This window comes from Pan troglodytes, chromosome 14 (assembly GCF_028858775.2).
Source record: "Pan troglodytes isolate AG18354 chromosome 14, NHGRI_mPanTro3-v2.0_pri, whole genome shotgun sequence".
In the NCBI taxonomy this organism is placed as follows: domain Eukaryota; kingdom Metazoa; phylum Chordata; class Mammalia; order Primates; family Hominidae; genus Pan; species Pan troglodytes.
Genome location: NC_072412.2, coordinates 74,558,845 through 74,577,093, shown reverse-complemented (window position 1 = coordinate 74,577,093; position 18,249 = coordinate 74,558,845). Strand labels below are relative to the sequence as shown.

Genomic DNA, 18,249 nt, shown 5'->3' with positions numbered 1-18,249 from the left:
TCTTATAAATGTTCACTCTTGTTGGTGTGCTTTACTTCCTTTCATAACCTGTATAAGAAAAATAAATGAACAAACAAAAATCTGTCTATCCGTGTTGCTATGAGGATCAAGTGAGTTTGCAGGTGTGAATTGCCTAGCAAATTGAAACATTTCCTTGAAGGATTGGGACAGGTTATATTATTTTTCAATAAATATTCAGTCTCCCTTTTCTTGTCAATGAAAAGTCTGCATTTCATCCTTGACCAAGAGTACTTTGGCAATGGATGTTAGCTGCTTTGACTTAATTAATATCTGAGTAGAGGCTTCAAATGTGCTTAAGATGTTTTGGATTACGCTTTCAGTACTCTGTCCTTCACCACAAAAGGAACATATCTATATTAGTTGAGGTTCTCCAGAGAAAGAGAACCAAAAAATATTTATTTTGAATAATTTAATCATGCAGTTATGGAGGCTAAGTCCCACAATCTGTCATCTGCAATTGGGACTCCCAGGAAAGCCAGTGTGGTTCAATTTAGTACAAGCAGGAAGGCCTGAGAACCATGGTAGGCAAAAGTGTAAATCCCAGACTAAAAGCAGGTGAAAACCTTTGTCCTTACGAGGCAAACAGGCAGAAGACAAAAATAGCAAATTTATCCTTCCTTCACCTTTTTGTTCTAGTGAGGCTCTCAATGGGCTGGATGATCCCCACCCCTCCCCTGGGGAGAGTGAAGTTCCTTGAGTCCATGAATTCAAATGCTAATTTCATCAGGAACCACCTTCACAGGCACACCTATACATGTTTTATTTGGGGGACACCCCATGGTGCATGGAAATTGACTTCTAAAATTAATCAGCACAGTGCCCAAATACTCACTCACCGCTTTATAGTCTGGAGCCTAAAAAGAGAGACAGATGGAGCAGATTTAAGCCAGATTGTTTTCTTTCTCTGTAATTTGTGCTTGAGGTCTCTCTCTTGACAGTGGGTATGAACGCTGGGCCTGCCCTGACAGGACTTCAGAGGATTTGGTTGTGGATGTTACAGTGTGCCTTTCACAGTATACTCCTTTACCCTGGCAGAAAGCCTATTCCTCAAGTGTCCAACATGGGACTCACTAGGCCTATTGATCACCGCCCCTTCTCCCGCTCCCTGCATGGACTGGAGACCATTGTTCAGTCACTGCAGTGTGGGAATCATGTTGGATACGTGGACAATAGGCTGTCTGCCAGTGTCACACTGCTGTGACTGAGCAATGGTCTTCAGTCCATGCAGGGGGTGGGGTGGGGGGAGTGCGGTGGTGATCAATGGGCCTAGTCCAGAAGACTCTGTCTGTATGTCCCATAGGGAGGTCACAAACAAGTCCTTATTGAGGGCAGATATCTGGACTCACCACATTCAGTAACTGGGAGGGAGCTGAGAACTGGAAATTTGGTGAGTGATGTCTGTGTTCTGCTCCTGGTACAAGACAATCTGATACTCAAAATAGATGCCCAGGCAACATAATATTATAAGTATTCACTGTAAATCCATAGCCCAGCGGAAAGCCACAGCCAACCTGCAGATTTAAGAAAAAGAATTAAGAGTTTGTTATTCAGCTGGGTGGGGTGGCTCACGCCTATATTTCCAGCAGTTTGGGAGGCCGAGGTGGGCAGATCACGAGGTCAGGAATTCGAGACCAGTCTGGCCAACATGGTGAAACCCCATCTTTACTAAAAATACAAAAAATTAGCTGGGCGTGGTGGTGGTCGCCTGTAATCCCAGCTACTCGAGAGGCTGAGACAGGAGAATCGCTTGAACCTGGGAGGCAGAGGTTGCAGTGAGCCGAGATCGCACCACTGCACTCCAGCCTGGGTGACAGTGTAGGACACTGTCTCAAAAAAAAAAAAAAAAAAAGTTTGTTATTGTAAGTCACTAAGATTTTATTTTATTTGTATTTTATTTATATTACAAAATGTTGACTGATATAGGGGCCAATAAGCACTACATTTTTCTTGCTCAAGTTTCAGAGATTTTTCTCAAGGCCAACCCAGCAGGAGGATCCTTTATTTACTTAAACAAACCGTTAGAGTCCAGTTATGTTTTTCTATTATGGAACAGGTTAAACATGTGAATTGAACTTTGTTTTTTAAAAGCTCTGAAGCAAGAGACTTATAACAAGCTTACTAATGAAAAGGTAGCATTTGCTGTAACTTGACTGTGTAAAGTAAGGCCTGATGAAAATGAAATATTAATATGCAGGTTATGTTAGATGCTGCTTCGGAATTTCAGAAAAATGAACAGTAATCAAATGAGGGTGTCACATAATACACAGCAAGCAGAGAGCCAATTATGTAAATGAACACCCAAGGTTAGCTTGATACAATGCTCTTTAATTTGACAAATATTAAAATCAACTTGTTCTTAATGTAATAGATGGCTGTGACAAAAGTTAAAGAGCACCCAGTGTTTTTGTAATCCCCTGTCAAATTAAAAATGCTAATGTGAGTGAGCTGCTTTCATCAGTACAATAGTTGAAAGGCCCAAAATGTTCAACATTTCCTGGGTTTCAGTAACATTAGACTAAAACGTTTCTGAGATAAAAGTCATAATGACCAGTGTACATCTACTTCCAACAACTGAAAATACATAACGGTAAACTCCTGTTGCCTCAGTACATTTACAAAACAAGAAGAGCTTCTCCCATTTAGCTGATTTTATTTGAATAAACTGCAGATACATTTTCATAATTACGTGAATTTTATTCATGACTCTATAAAAATTATTTGGCAGAATCTATCTGCCTTTTTTATCTTCTTACTTACTAGTCTACTTTCCCAGCTAGTCTACTTTCTTTTTTTAATCATTGCTAATAATATAAATAGAGAATATTGATTTAATTTTCTGTATAAACTAAATGCATATGTATACTTACATTTATTAACGTGTGTGTGAAAACATAATCACATACGAAAAAATATATAGCCATATGATTTTCAACACCAAAAGAATACCATATTTACAAAATCACTGGGGTGTTTAATATTATTTAATTTTTTTATTTTAAATTTGATAATAATTGTGCCTCATTTGGGGAAGGTAATATTTTTATTTTTAGTGTTTAGTGATTTATATCTGAAATTTCTTTCTTTCTATAGAACTAGGAATATATGATTCTCCTAAGCTTTGATTATCTTCTAAGAAAAAAATGACAAAATTATTTTCACCTTGACAGTGTTCTCGTTCTCGCTAACAGGTGTCAAATTGTTTTTATGTTAGCCTGCAATTTTCACCAGAAGAAAAACAACAGAATGAGGAAAAGAAAGGGTTCAGGAAAGTAACAAACTTACTTACACACTTAGACTTTTATCTCTAGAAATCATTCTCTATAATTAAACAAAAAGGGTGTGACTTTTCTTTAAATTAAATGTACTCATTTCATGTCTTTGAACCTGATGATAAAAATAGATAGTGGATATTTCAGAAATATATTCTTAATAATTAAAAAGATGAGCTATTAATTATTCCTTAGTTTATGTACTAGGGTTTTATGAGACTGGAGACTATAAAATCTGTGTAAACTGTTTAAGTGAAAGAATGTAAAATTTCAAATACAAAATTCTGTATACAGAGAATATACTATAAAAAAAAGCATAGAAATGGTTCATGCAATGAAGAGTCCTGAAGTCTACAGTTTATTTCTAAGAAATCCATTCTTTTTTATATATAATAATTGACAAAGCCCTTGTTCATATTAATAAATACTCCCTTTTCAAAGAAAGAATAGCATTTTGAAAGAACAATGTGTAAGAGACACAAAACAAAGTTAAATATAAGAAAGAATATATGCAGAAAAAAATTAATTGACCATTTAAAAATACTATAATGCTATACTCCAATAAATTTTGATTATAAAAATGTTTTAAATATAAGCATTTATGACACTCAGGAAGTTAGGCAAAATAGGTTAAAGTACATTATATGATTTTGCCATTTTTGCTCTTTGCATTGTATTACATATAGGATAAAAGTATTTATTATATTTTAGATGAAAATCTATTGCAACACCATACCTAGCTTCTTCCAAACTCTGAAGACATTAACAGAAAATAAATCTCAGTTAATGATATTCAAGGGATGTATTAGTAACAGAAGCTCATAGGATCTCCCACCTACACACTTCCTTTTGAAAATCACAAATTAAATTATGTAAATGAAATACACAGGTTTTATTTGATGATCATCATAAAATAATATGAAAGCCTGTATGAGAACTTCAGATATTTAGAATAAACAGTTTCTCATTGTTATATTAGGTAATAATAATATGTTTTTTAGTAAAAATAATTTAAGTTTTAACTTCAGCTATCCTATGTAGAATAACTAAAATTTAGAAATAATAATGATTTGGATCACAGTTTTGTAATCACAATATTCATTAATTAAATACAATAAAATAACAACTGGCTAATAAAATACTCAAATTACCTCTATAATTTTGTGCAGTGATTGCAAAGAGTATGCCATAAAAGCTCTATAAGCTCTAATGTCAAATATGATAGCTAGTAGACACATATGATAGCCATTAGATACAAATAGCTATTTCAGTTTAAACATCAGTTAATTAAATCAAATTAAATTAAAAATTTAGTTCTGATGTCAAACTAGCCACATTACAACAGCCACATGTAGCTGATGACTACCATATTTGGTAGCATATGGACAGTTTTCATCATTATATAGTTTTTTTTTTAATCATATAGTGTTACAAGAAAGGCTCTGGGAAATTGCACCACAAGTCAATCATTTGTTGATCTACCACTAATGAATTGAAAATCTCCCAGGCACCACCATGACATTGCTTTATCTTGTGTTTTTCAGCTCTATCTTTACTTGTTATGTACTGGTGATTTTTGTTTCTTTATTTTTCAAAGTTTTGCTATTTTAAGAAGTGTGGAAATCAATGAACTTATAAATTAACATATTTAGATATTTTAGGAAATGAAACGTTCCTTTTTACTCAAACATTTTATTACAAAAATTGTTAACATACATAAACATTGAAAGAATAGCATATAAATCCCATATAAACCCTGCCAATGTTTGAACACTCCTTTCTTAGTAATTGATAGAATGATAAACAGAAAATCACTAAGGATGTTAAATATTTGGACAACATGCTTAACAAAATTTAATATTTGATATCTATTAAATAAACAACTCAAGAATATATGTTATTTTGAGTGCAGCAGGAACATTTACCAAGTTAAATGTTCAAGTTAAAACACAAATTCTTGTCTAATAAACACTCATGATAAATGTCAAGGATTAAAAATATACTAACTGAGTTTTCTCACTAAAATTGCATTAAATTAGAAATCAAAAAGTATGTACCTACAAAATTACCAAATGTTTGAGAATGAAGTATAACATTTCTAAATAACTCATGTCAAAAAATAAATTAAAATAAAAAGTTGTAGAATATTTCAAACAATATTAATAAAGCTACAACATATCAAAATATGTGAGATGAAAATAATGCAGTGTTTTGATGAAAATGTATGGCCTTAAATACCTATATTAGAAATACAAACTGTATAAAATTATTTAGAAAGTAAAAGAAAGTAAACAATAAAAACAAAATAACAATCATATATAGATGAACATTTCAGAACGTTAAAAAAGCCAAAATTTTGTGCTTCAGAAAGATTAATACAATTGATAAATCAATCCAAAGCAATGTCAATTAGGAAAATAAAGGAGAAAAAGCAAATCAACAATAGTATAGTTCTTACAACATGAACTATATGTAAAAAATAACAACTTAGATTAAATGGAAAAAATTCTAAAATAACTTCTCTTACTAATACAGAAGAAAGATGGAAAATATAAATAACATTCTTTATAATAAAAAAATAAATTTCTACTAAAAAAAGTTCCCACAAATATATCTTCAGGCACAGATGATGTTCCTGGAAGAATTCTATCACACTTTTCCTTCATAAATAACATCACCTTAATATACATACATACTTTCAGAAAATAGAAGAGAATGAGAGCCTCAACAACTTGCTATAGGAAGGCAGAATTACCCAAATACAAAAATATGATATTGACATTACAAGATAAGAAGAACACACCACACAAATATCCTTCAGGAACATCAACCCAAAAAGGCATAACAAATATTGGTAAATGAAATCCAGCAATATATAAAAAGTTTTATAATGTCCATGACCAAGTGGAATTTGTCTGAATAGCCATATAATAAATAAATCAATTTAATAAGTACATAAACATCTTTTCAGAAGGGAAGCCCAGACCCAGATATTTTCGGAACATGAACACATTGTTTATCCTTTAGCCCATAAGATGTGAAGGTGAAGGCCTGTTGACTTCAGCAGTGAAGTTTCATCATCTCAGTTTTCTGATTCCTACATCACAGCTTTCTGTCACCAGGAAGAGGAGAACAAGAAGTCAAGTATTCTTGAATTCATTGTTTCATTAGTGACTTCAGAGGTAGTGGCTTCCCTGGTAGGTCTGTTCTATATTGTTCTTATAACCATTCTATTAGGCTTAGTGAGAACCTACTTGTCAGCCTTTCCAACAGTGTTCTAAGCATTTAGTTATCTGTAGCAATTTCCTTCTTAAATTACATAGGGTGGTTTCTGTTTCCTGAAGCAAATTCTCTCTGACAGAATCATATTATTAATATTTGAATGTCAAATACTATGTACTTGCTTAAAAGTAACACCAACCATTTAGTATAAACTTTGAACACTTAAATTGGAATTTTGTTTTACTAATTTTCTGATTATTTTCTGTATATCTGACACATTGCAGAGCTTATACTCCATAATTATATGAAGCATTTTGTGGGAATTTCCAGAAATGTTAAACTTTTGTAGGAATTTAGTTATTTCTCTTTTCAATATAACCAGATTTAATATTTTCAAGACATTCAACAATACGGTCACCGTATTTTTTGGGGGGTATTTATATTCATAGATTAACAGATTTTCACATTTGCTCAGTCTTCCTCATTCTCAATCTAATGCATGGATTTATTTTTTTAAAAATATCAAGAAAAAATAAAAATCAAAGACATAAGGGGGCTGAGGTAAGAAAGGTAGTTCAGTGAATACAGAATTATAAGTAATCATAATTTCTTTATTTCGCATTTGAGTTTTGCAACTGCTCATCATAGTAATTTTTAAGCCACTGGCATGCCTTACCCACATTAAATGAGTGTGATTGTCTGCTTTTTAAACATTCCTGCTACCAATTCATTGTTTTTGGTTTTTATCCTTTTGTTTCTGGTATAGTGTCAATTTTCTTCACATTACTTTAGATATTTGTAGTCAACCCCAAAACCTTACATATGAAATGTAAAGGGAAATACTCGGCTTTAATAAAATTGAAATTTAAATAATAGATTTTACATAGGGTTGTGATTTGATCTTGTCAGTCTTGGTTTACATTTATGAACCTAGCATGTTTATTCAGGGTGATTTATTATATTCTCAAGATTGTCTCGGCTTTGTATGATATTTGTGGTCTCCCTACTTATACCATTTATGCGATATAGACATCTCCTACTCTTTCAAACTCTACTTTTATAGGCATTTGTTTATAAATAATGCACAGTTTGCCCAGACTGCTCAGTTGTTACGTTCTCTAAAACATCAGGATCATTTGTGTCGATGCATTTTAAACATGCCACATCCTATGCCTCATTAAACACACCTAATATCTTATCTTACTAATGCTATTCATCCTTTAGGTCTTAGCTTACGTGAAATTTCTACAGAAAGGACTTTTTGAACAACTGTTAATAATTTGATTACTCTTTTTCTCTTTTATAATAATCTGTCCATTTTTCACATCCTCAAATATCATATTTAATATTTATTTATCTTCTCTAATACTCTGTAAACTTCAGATTGGCAAAAGAAAACATAAATGCTTTGTGTACCACTGTGTACACAGTGCCCAAAACACTTCCTGGAATACACAGGTGGTGTTCAGTATTTAAAGGAATATAAGATTACTCTAATGCAAAAATGATCACCCAGATAATTTGCCTCTCAGGATGATTTCACTGTAAAAAGTTATGCATTAAAAATAAACTCATAAAAATGTGATTCTATTAGCAAAGTATTGAAACTGACCTCATAGAAATGTTGTGAATGTTGATAATTCTTTAAGAAATGTCATTCTTGGGATTTATATATTTTTATGGCTTCATGGGCAAAGGTAACTGGAAGGAAGAAGATAAAGACAGAATTATTCATTTATGCTAACTGCCAAAACTTATTTGTAATTAATTATTGCCTGGATTTTGATTGAGTGAAAGCACTACTACACTATTTTACATCAAGAATAATAACGTTGTTGGAGTAATAGCCTCTCATTCATTTTAATTTTAGACTTATTTTTGTTTATATCTACAATCTTACTTATTTAGTGTAATATGTCTATTTTATGTCCTTTTTATCTACCTTTTTGTTTTAGTTTTAATTGATTATTCTAATTTCCCCTCTATTAGTGTATTATTTATATAATCTTTTACCATTCTGATAGTAATTACCATAGAAGTATCTAAATTTATGATTGATTTCTTATAATGTAATTTAAATTATATCCTTTACCACTTTTGGGATAGCTTAAGACAATTTCACTACTTTTGTCTTTCACCTTTAACATTGCTGATATCACATTAGCACTACATACATTTTAAATTTCATATGTTATCATTTTTATACTGTATAGTACATATGTAGTCAACATTTATTTTCATTTATCCCTATATCTAAACATTCTATTGCTCTTCCTTTTTCATGTCATTCCATCTTTCCATCTGTGATTATATTCTATCTTAACAAATTTTTAATGTATTTCTCTTAGAAGTCTGATTGAAATGGACGTTTAAACTGTTGTCAGATAAAATGTTTATGAACTCTTAATTTTGAATGACATATTAACAGAATTTAAAAGTTTAGTTTGGAAGTTATTTTCTTTCACCACTCTAAAAATTCTATCCCACGTCTTCTAGCTTATTTATGTTGAAAACTCAGTTGTTAGTCATCTCACAGCTACCATGACACTAATGTGTGTATTTTTCTCCAGGTAGTTTTAAGATTATCTGTTTTATTTATAATTGTCCTACTATGATATGCCTTGATACTTTTGTAACTATGTTATTGATGGCTAGTAGATAATTTTGATTCTATGGGTTGATCTCCGTATCACCCATTCTTTTTTTTTTTTTTTTTTTTTTTTTGTGACGAAGTCTTGCTCTGTCACCCAGGCTGGAGTGCAGTGACACGATCTTGGCTCTCTGCAAGCTCTGCCTCCCAGGTTCACGCCATTCTCCTGCCTACAGGCGCCCACCACCATGCCCGGCTAATTTTTTGTATTTTTAGTAGAGACGGCGTTTCAACGTGTTAGCCAGGATGGTCTCGATATCCTGACCTCGTGATCACCGCGCCCAGCCCTCACCCATTCTTTTCTATTAGCGGCAGTGGTCTTGAATTCAGCTTGACTATGCAGTTTGTAAAAACAATAGTTTCACCTGAAACCACATTTATGGGCCGGGCGCGGTGGCTCAGACCTGTAATCCCAGCACTTTGGGAGGCCGAGGGGGTCGGATCAGGAGGTCAGGAGATCGAGACCATCCTGGCTAATAGGGTGAAACCCTGCCTCCACTAAATACAAAAAATTAGCTGGGTGTGGTGGCTGGCGCATGTAGTCCCAGCGGCTCGGGAGGCTGACGCAGGGAGAATCGCTTGAACCCTAGCGGTAGAGCTTGCAGTTAGCCGAGATCACGCCACTGCACTCCAGCCTGGGGGACAGAGGGAGACTCCCTCTCAAAAAAAAGAAAAAGAAAAAACCACATTTACTGAGTTTGAAGAAAGGAAACAGCAAAGAACATTCACTAACAGCATAGCAATGATCTCCTGATTTTCATGCATAGCATCTGATGTCCCAGTCATGTGTATTCACTGTGTGTTTGTTGACAACCTCAGCTCCAGAAAGGTATCAATTATGGGATTGCTTTGGCTTAATTACATTTCCAACTCAGGAAAATAATTACTCAGGACAATGAGATTAGCTTCCATTCTCCAGGTAAGCTGCATCTCATCAGTCCCGGTTATTTATTACTCAGTCTCAACAAGCAATTACAGGTGCTTGGTTTCACACTCTGTTCAGATTCTCATTTGTCTTAAATAAAACATGTTTAGTCAATCTTGAGTAACCCTATGAGTAAAAGTTACATGGAGTATCCAAAAATGCAAAAATCTTTAGGTATCTCTAAGGTTATAATAAAAATCTTAAAATCTTCTAACCCTTTTCTTTGGATTTACCTCCATCTTAGTCTCTGGAATGCTTGCTACAGTTTAAACAGACATTTTAAAAAATAATACTTTGGGGAAACATCTTCAATATTTGATACGTTAAGACTATTAGGAATTCCCTCCTGGAACACATTAAACATAACCATAACCCCAATGCTTACTGATAGTCCTTTACTACCTGGACTATTTGTCACACAATTTTACCTACCATTACTTGAAAATTTCTACAGATGTTAATAGAAGCATTTAACTGTGTGTGTAACTTTCTCAAAGCTAAATTTCTTTCTTTCTATTAGTCTCCATGTATACTATATTAGTTTGAATTTTACATCAACTATTCAAAATATTTTTCTCATAGGGATTGTTTTCTGTAGACTTTAATTTTTATTTAACTATACATATAAACCAAAATAATTTGTATTATACACATAGCTATTGAAAAAGTATTCATGTAGAGATTAACACACCAACAATTACTTAATAGTAATGTAATTGTTAATACTAATGTAATTGTTTTATACCTTATTTGGGGAAAAAAGCCACAAATATTCATTTTTGAATTACTTAAAATTAATGTTATCGTTTATATATTCTTGGAGAGAAAGTGCTCTTTTCTTATATACTCTACATTTTATGACTTAGAATCCTTAGAGATCACTACTCAGCAAAATCTACGGTCCTTCCTATCTTGGGGCATAACTTTATGACTTGGGGCAAGTCACAAAGAACACATGTTCTTTGGTTCAAGTTTCCAAGTATCACTAGGGAAAATCATTCATTCATCTTGCATTCATTCAACATGGCATTTATATTCATCTGACTCTTCCAACCAATTGTACCAGAGGAAATATGGGTTTCTTTTCCTTCACTGGCACAGTGGCTAACAGGAAGCAGAGGTAAGCCCCACAATTGACAGTGATGAGTTTGCATTATATACACAGACCATAGGAGTCTCAAAAACTGACCTCACTCTTCTGACCCTTCAGCATTCCCAGTCATGTCCTTTAAACATACCAGAGCATATTGGAATTAATATGTTAAAAATCTTTCTTTAATGAAGGTTTATACCTTCACCAAGATTTCTACTGAGTTTAATACAATATTAGTGTTGAAATATTTGAGCAAAACATCTCCCTCTGCCAGAAAAACAAATACTGTCCAGATCTGGTTTGATTGCATCCAGCAAGGTAATGGCAAAAATTTGTGACTTAGAAGAGAGAGAATTTTGTGATCTCATGATTTACCCAACACATGCCCCAATTCCCACTGAATCATATAAAACTTTCCCAAAAATATTCCTCATTCACTACTTCTCATATTCAGATGAAAGACAGATTCACTCAGTTGAGGCAGCCAGCCCTTAATTTCCTTACCTTGCCCTATGGTAGTTTCTTTGGCTATATAGCGAATTACTTCAAAACATACTTCGAAATTGTGAGCAAATGAACTCATCATCAAACAGTTATTATGGTGCTGGATTACATAGGTTAAGAATTCAAATAGGTCATAATGAGGATGGTTTTTCCCTGCTCCATGATACCTGGGGCCTAAGAGGGATGACTCCAAGCCTGGAGGCTAAAATTATTTGGTTCTCATTTCTTCAAAAGAATGCTGGCTTGCAATGGGAATGAAGGGCCTCATTTACTTTCTACCTGGGCCCCTACCTGTGAACTCACCATGCCCCCTCCCTAACAGGATGGTGCTTGGATTCCAAGGGTTTGTATTCTTAGAGTGAGCAGGAAAGAAGCAATATCCTTTGTATGGCACATATATCCCTTTTGCCATATTCTAGGGGACTAAGAAATTACAAATTAACTAACATTCAATCCAAGATGAAGCTATGTGTCACTTTTCAGTGAGAGGAGTGTCCATAACATTATAAGCAAGACATGCAAGAGAAGAGACTGAGAGAGGAGAATAAATTGTGGAAATCAGTGAAAAGTCCAAAATACTGGTAACTGGAATCCAATAACGTAAAGTGATAGATAATAAAGAAAAGTAATATTTGAAAAGATAATGGATACAAATTTTCAAAACCTGATGAGTGTCATTAGAAGACAATGTTAATGACTAGTTGTGTAGGCTTTTCCTCTATCATCAGACACACCAGAGAATTTGATCTTTCATTAAATCCAGCTTACAACATTAACTCAAGGAACAATTAGGAATCTGTATGGGATCAATGATGAATAAGAATTCAGCCTAGGTTCTGTACTGAACAAAACCCTTGTATCTCATTGTTAAACATTATTTAACAAGTAATGAATGGCTGGATTTCATGAGATGTAACTGAAACAGAAAAGGGGGTTATTTATGAATCCTTTGAGAATTTTGTAGTTAGCCAGTCCTATATCCTTGAGGGAATAATGTGACCAGCTAAGGGTATTCTTTGAAGGGTATTCTCTATGGCTTTTTTGAAATGACCGCTTTCTCAAACAGGCTCACTTCTCATGTTTACATACATCATGAGTGGCATCAAGTCATATCCTTGACTTTAGGATATCTGAACCTTTGGAAATTGTAACTAGAAGTCTTAAAACATTAGCTATGTATTGATTCTCTCACCTTCAGAACAATGGAATGTCCTCTTTCATAAGGTAAATCAATCTGATATGGAATGAAACCTGTTTTGTGTTTTTTGTTGTTGTTTTTGGTTTTCCTAATGAAGAAGATTGTCAATCCAAACCTATAACCATTGTTGTTTGAAAGCATGAGCATTGCAGGGTAGTATCAGAAGTGGGGTTGACTGTTAGTCTCCAAAATCTATTAGTTAAAGAAATTTTAAGTTAAACATATATATGTATAGAGAAGAGTTAAAAATTTTTGATGATGGCATGGTGGTCCTCCTGTCCTTGGTTTGAAGAACTGAAAGCAGCAGATATTCAGTGGTGAATCTTATCAGTGGAATATAAATGAAATACCTTCATCTCAAAAAATTGATAAAATAGATTGCAAAAAGGGGGTGTAAAAAGTTGGTAATGGCTATGAAATACCATTTTCTGAGTGTTGCCAACCCTTAGCAATAATACGTCCATTGATATGAGAAGGCAAAGTAAACAAAATTGAGCAAAGAAAAATTTGAGGCATATTTGAAACTATGGCAGGAAAAATAATGCCTCCCCCAAAAGTTGCCACACCCTAATTGCCTAAATCTATGTATATGTTCATTTAAAAAGCAAAAGTAACTTTTGAAGACATGATTACAATAAGGATATCGAGTTGGAGAAATTTTCCTTAGTTATCTAAGAGGACACAATATAATCACAGGGTCCATATAAAAGAGAGTCAGGAAGGTCAGAGTCAGGAAATTCAGAGTCAAAGAGGGTCCATATAAAAGAGAGATAGGAATATGACAACAGAATAGGAGATCTTTGGAGTAAAGCAGCCAAGAACCAGGGAACACATGCACTTTTCAGAAACTGGAAAAGAAAAGGAAATGTTTTCTTCCTTAGAGTCTCGGGAAGGAATACAGGTTTGCTAACACCTTGATATTAGCCCCATAACACCATTGGACTTCTGACTTCCAGAACTGTAGTATAATAACACTATATTGTTTTAAGTCACTATATCTGGGATAATTTGTTACAACAGCAACAAAATGTTTAGGTACCAGCAACATAAGTTTCAAATATGCAATGATGAGTAATGAGGCAAGACAAATGATGTACCTCTGATCTAAATAATGGTAGATGCTATGATACAGATAGTACTCATTCTCTATATGGACTTTATTCAACCCTCCTTTTAAGAGGGAAAGAGACTATTTTGGAATCTGGGCCAATTCGCTACCATGCAAATGTGCTCTTCATTGGTATTAGCAATGTTAGAGTCATTCAAAAGAAGGAGAATGGCTGACAGAAAATAATGATAATAAGAAAGAACTAAACTAAACTGAGTAGTACCATAATATTTAATAAATAATAGGATAATTTAAATAGATAAAATTAATATGGTTGCCATAAAAGAAAAAGAAAAAGCGAAAAAAACCCTAGTGGTGCATTGTTGCTATCTGGGTGGAGGAAAACCAATCCCTGGGTCAGGTAACACACCAGCTTAAACAGCCTGTTAAATATGTTCCCTTTGTTCTATCTTGAAAAAATTTAAATCCAATAATGCAAAAATGGATGGAAAACAATATCAAAAACCAAAGCTATATAAAAGATGAGATTAAACTGAATCTTTTAATGTGGTAGTGGTAAAGGATGAATGACTTGAGGCTTAGTGTTATCTCACCAAACCTCTATCTAAGACTGTAAGACTGCATGCTAAGGTTAAAGTTAAATAGTCTGCGGTAGAAAATAATATATTTTGAGAGGAATAGATTTTAATGCAAAATATGCTGGAAGACAAGAAGACACAATTAGATGACTTAAACTGAAACATGGAGGCCACATTCATACTATGGCAGCAGTCACCAGGGTTATAGCATAACTATAGATTAACCTGTACCATGGTATGGTAACATTACCTGCAATAGCATGCCTAATTGGGAAGAAGGAGAGTATAAATTGGAATAACTACCATTGATGGCCTATAGTTGAATATTGGGCAATTCTGAAATTTGTTATATTATTATAAGTAATAGGAAACTTTTAAATAGGAAAATTTTAGAACAGCTGAAACTAGAAATACAGTATTTAATAAAAGAATGGTACAAGTAGGCACACTTACACTCAAAATACCTCCAATTACAAGAATCCTGTGAGATTCTAAGGAAAGTTAGCACAGTCGAGTGACTATGGTTAAAAATAATTTATTATATATGCCAAAATAGCTAGAAGATTGGGAATGTTCCCAACAGAAAGAAATGATGAACGTCTGAGGTGAAGGATTGATTATCCCAGTTACCCTGATTTGATCATTACACATTTGCATGTAAATATAAAAATGTCACATGTACCCAATAAATATAAAAATTATTATGTATCAGTTAACAAATTGAAAAAAGTGTATAGTTCCTGAAAACAAATGTTCACTTTATGGCTTAAATTAATTCCACCAATGGCCTCTCTGTTTCTAGGTATGAATACACTAAAGTATAAAGTTGATTGTTATGCTGTCATACAGGTAGCTAAGGTTTTCTTTCATTTTCTATCTTAATTTTGAAGAACGCTGAACACCTGTTCTTTTTTTTTTTTTTTTTTTTTTGTAGAGGTGGAGTTTTCCCATGTTGCCCATGCTGGTCTGGAACTCCTGAGCACAGGTGATCCACCCGCTTCTGCCTCCCAAAGTGCTGGAATTACAGGCATGAGTGACTGCGCCTGACCCATTTCCTTGTTTCTCTTTTCTTTGTTTATCCCACCTCCCATAGAAACAACTGAAGAATAGCAGAATACAACTATTCGTTCCCTAGGGCGCCTAAATTTCCCAGCGTTCTTTAGAATCTGATGAGATGAGGTTTAGATCTGATGACCATCAAAAGTAATTGGATTCTTTACATTGATTATATTATAGAATTGTTTTCAGAAAAGATAGTCAAGAAATTTTAGGAAATGTAATATATAACTAATTGGTGTAGCCTATATGCTGTACCAATAGGATATATAATAGGATATATAAGCAACGGTTCATTAAACCATCTAAAACTTAGGACTCAGGCCAATCTTTTAAATCATTAAGGATATTCTCCGCATGGACCTCAAGAGATAGTAAATAAAAATATGAAATATATACTGGCTTTACTGAATTTTTCTGACTATAAAGTTCTATAATGTTATATGAGACTTTTTGTATTTTTATTGACACATATTCTTCCAATGGGTATCTGATTGGTGACTACAAATATCGTTCCCAGAAATAAATATGAATATTATGTGATTCAGAACAAAAAGAGGTTTCTGAGAGACTTGCAGACAATAGTAGTCCAAGGGGTGGCATTTGGGATATATGATGCTAAAGCTGGTTTATATCATCAGTGATAATATATCTTATTAGATTAGTATGATTAAGAATAAACTTGTTATGCTGAAGTGCTAACCCGCTCCTTAAGCCTACTCTATGTTTCCCAACACATTTAATTTTGCTCTTGCTAAATATCCACCTCAGGTTGGCAGAGATTCAGACAGAGTATCCATCTTGACAAGTCCTTTCAGAAACAGTAGCAGGGAGAAAGTGGATATAGAGAATCATGCACTAAGCTTCGAAAGTTTATAAGCAAAAGTGCCATGGGTTTCTTCTACTCAGACTCCAATGTCCAGGCAAGTCATATGGCCACATGTAACATTACGGTGTGCAGGAAAGTGCAGTTTTATTGTGTGCCCACAAAGAGGAGATCCAAAATATTTGTAGTAATTCTAATTATTAAAATATGCAGGCTTATTAACTTGGTTCTATTAATAACGGTAGCTAGGAATTAGAATTTGCTATATTGTATGTACCATATTTCATTTGAACATGTTGTAAAGTGTGGGCACAAAAATATATTATTTTTAAAGGTGCTATGCATCTCACATATGTATATTTTGAAGTTATATTCTAATTGCTCACAACCGTTAGAAACCATTCCTCTTTTGTCTGAGTACAATTATATTTAGATTTAGTAGTTTAACACATAGAGTCTAAAATGTTTCTTTTAATTTATCGAATTAGATTGTGATCATATTAAAGGAATAAAGATATTGAGTATGCTCTGATGCAAAATTGTTATGTGCCCACTTGAATTACTATATTAACATATTCAATAATTAAGATGATAATGTTCAAAGGCATTTGCAATAGTAAAATATTCCCTTTTGTGAAGGTTCCTTATTCTCTCAATTCTCCTGAATAGCTAAAAATAATTATTTCGCTGTTGTTTTTTACACATTTATTTTACAAATACAATGTACACATATGTGTTTATATGATTAGTTGTACATTATATTTTGTTGATGCAGAATGGGTGACTACATTTTGCTAAAAATATGACAGTTAATTTACAAGTCCCCTATAATAAACAGCGTAGGAATTAGAAGGAGAGTCACATAGGAAAACATACGTATAATTCTCTTGGGTTCATTGATTTTTCCCTAGTAGGTTGTGTTGATAAAAAGATGTAGCTTTCTTAAGTTTCCTTATCCTAATCTCAGGTGTTAGACTTTTATTTTCTTTCTCATTTTCTATTTCCCTTAAGTTCTTATCTGTCTATATCCCCTTGCTTCTTTGCTTTGGATTCTGCCAACATAACTTTACAAATCTTTTTAGGACTTATGGGAATTGGGGTTCTAGGAATATTTCTGAAGGTGAGTTTCTTACCTGTATTCTTCTAGTTAAGCTTTCAGAGTACTATGTGGAGTTGTCCTCATTTTAAGTCCCCATTATCATATCCTGGTATCTACTTACAGTTTAGCTTCCAACTCATTCTATTTAGGATAAGTGTATTTTATCTGATTTTCTTTCATACTCATGAATCCTTCTGTAACAAACTGTTAATCTGTAATATTACTGTTCTGAAAAGTGGAGTACAGCTTCAGCATGATTCAAAGTATTATATTGCAAGAATTTTCTTCATTCCACTTTAAAATTTGTGAATGCAAAATAATTCATCCATGTTTGAGAAGTCCGAATTAATAAAATATTCAAAAGAAAATAAAAATAAATGTAATTTTAACCTCTATAAAATACAAACAATATAAAAATGTAACAAAATATTACATAATTTATAAAGGTCATTTAAGTCCTTACTTTACATATACATGTATGTATGTATGTGTAAATGTATATGTATGTATAGACATACATATGTGTGTGTGTATATATGTATGTATATACATACATGTACATTTACACATACATACATATACATTTGTACCAGTTCTTCTCTGTATGTCTGGTGGAATTTGGTTGTGAATCTATGTTATCTTGGGCTTTTGGGGACAAAATAATTTTTATTATTGATTCAATATCACTACTTGTTAGACGACCATCTGTTTAGAATTTCTATTTCTTTTTGTTTCTTTA

At 33.2% G+C, this 18,249-nt stretch overlaps 1 long non-coding RNA gene across 1 annotated transcript; it reads left to right on the top strand.

The window, feature by feature from the left end:
* Window positions 1–1,257: 1,257 nt before the first annotated feature.
* LOC107968067 (uncharacterized) lies at window positions 1,258–15,576 on the top strand. The gene is made up of 3 exons (XR_001708947.3): window positions 1,258–1,408; window positions 12,751–12,908; window positions 15,464–15,576. It is a non-coding gene; the product is annotated as an uncharacterized LOC107968067 (long non-coding RNA).
* The last annotated feature ends 2,673 nt before the right edge of the window (window positions 15,577–18,249 follow it).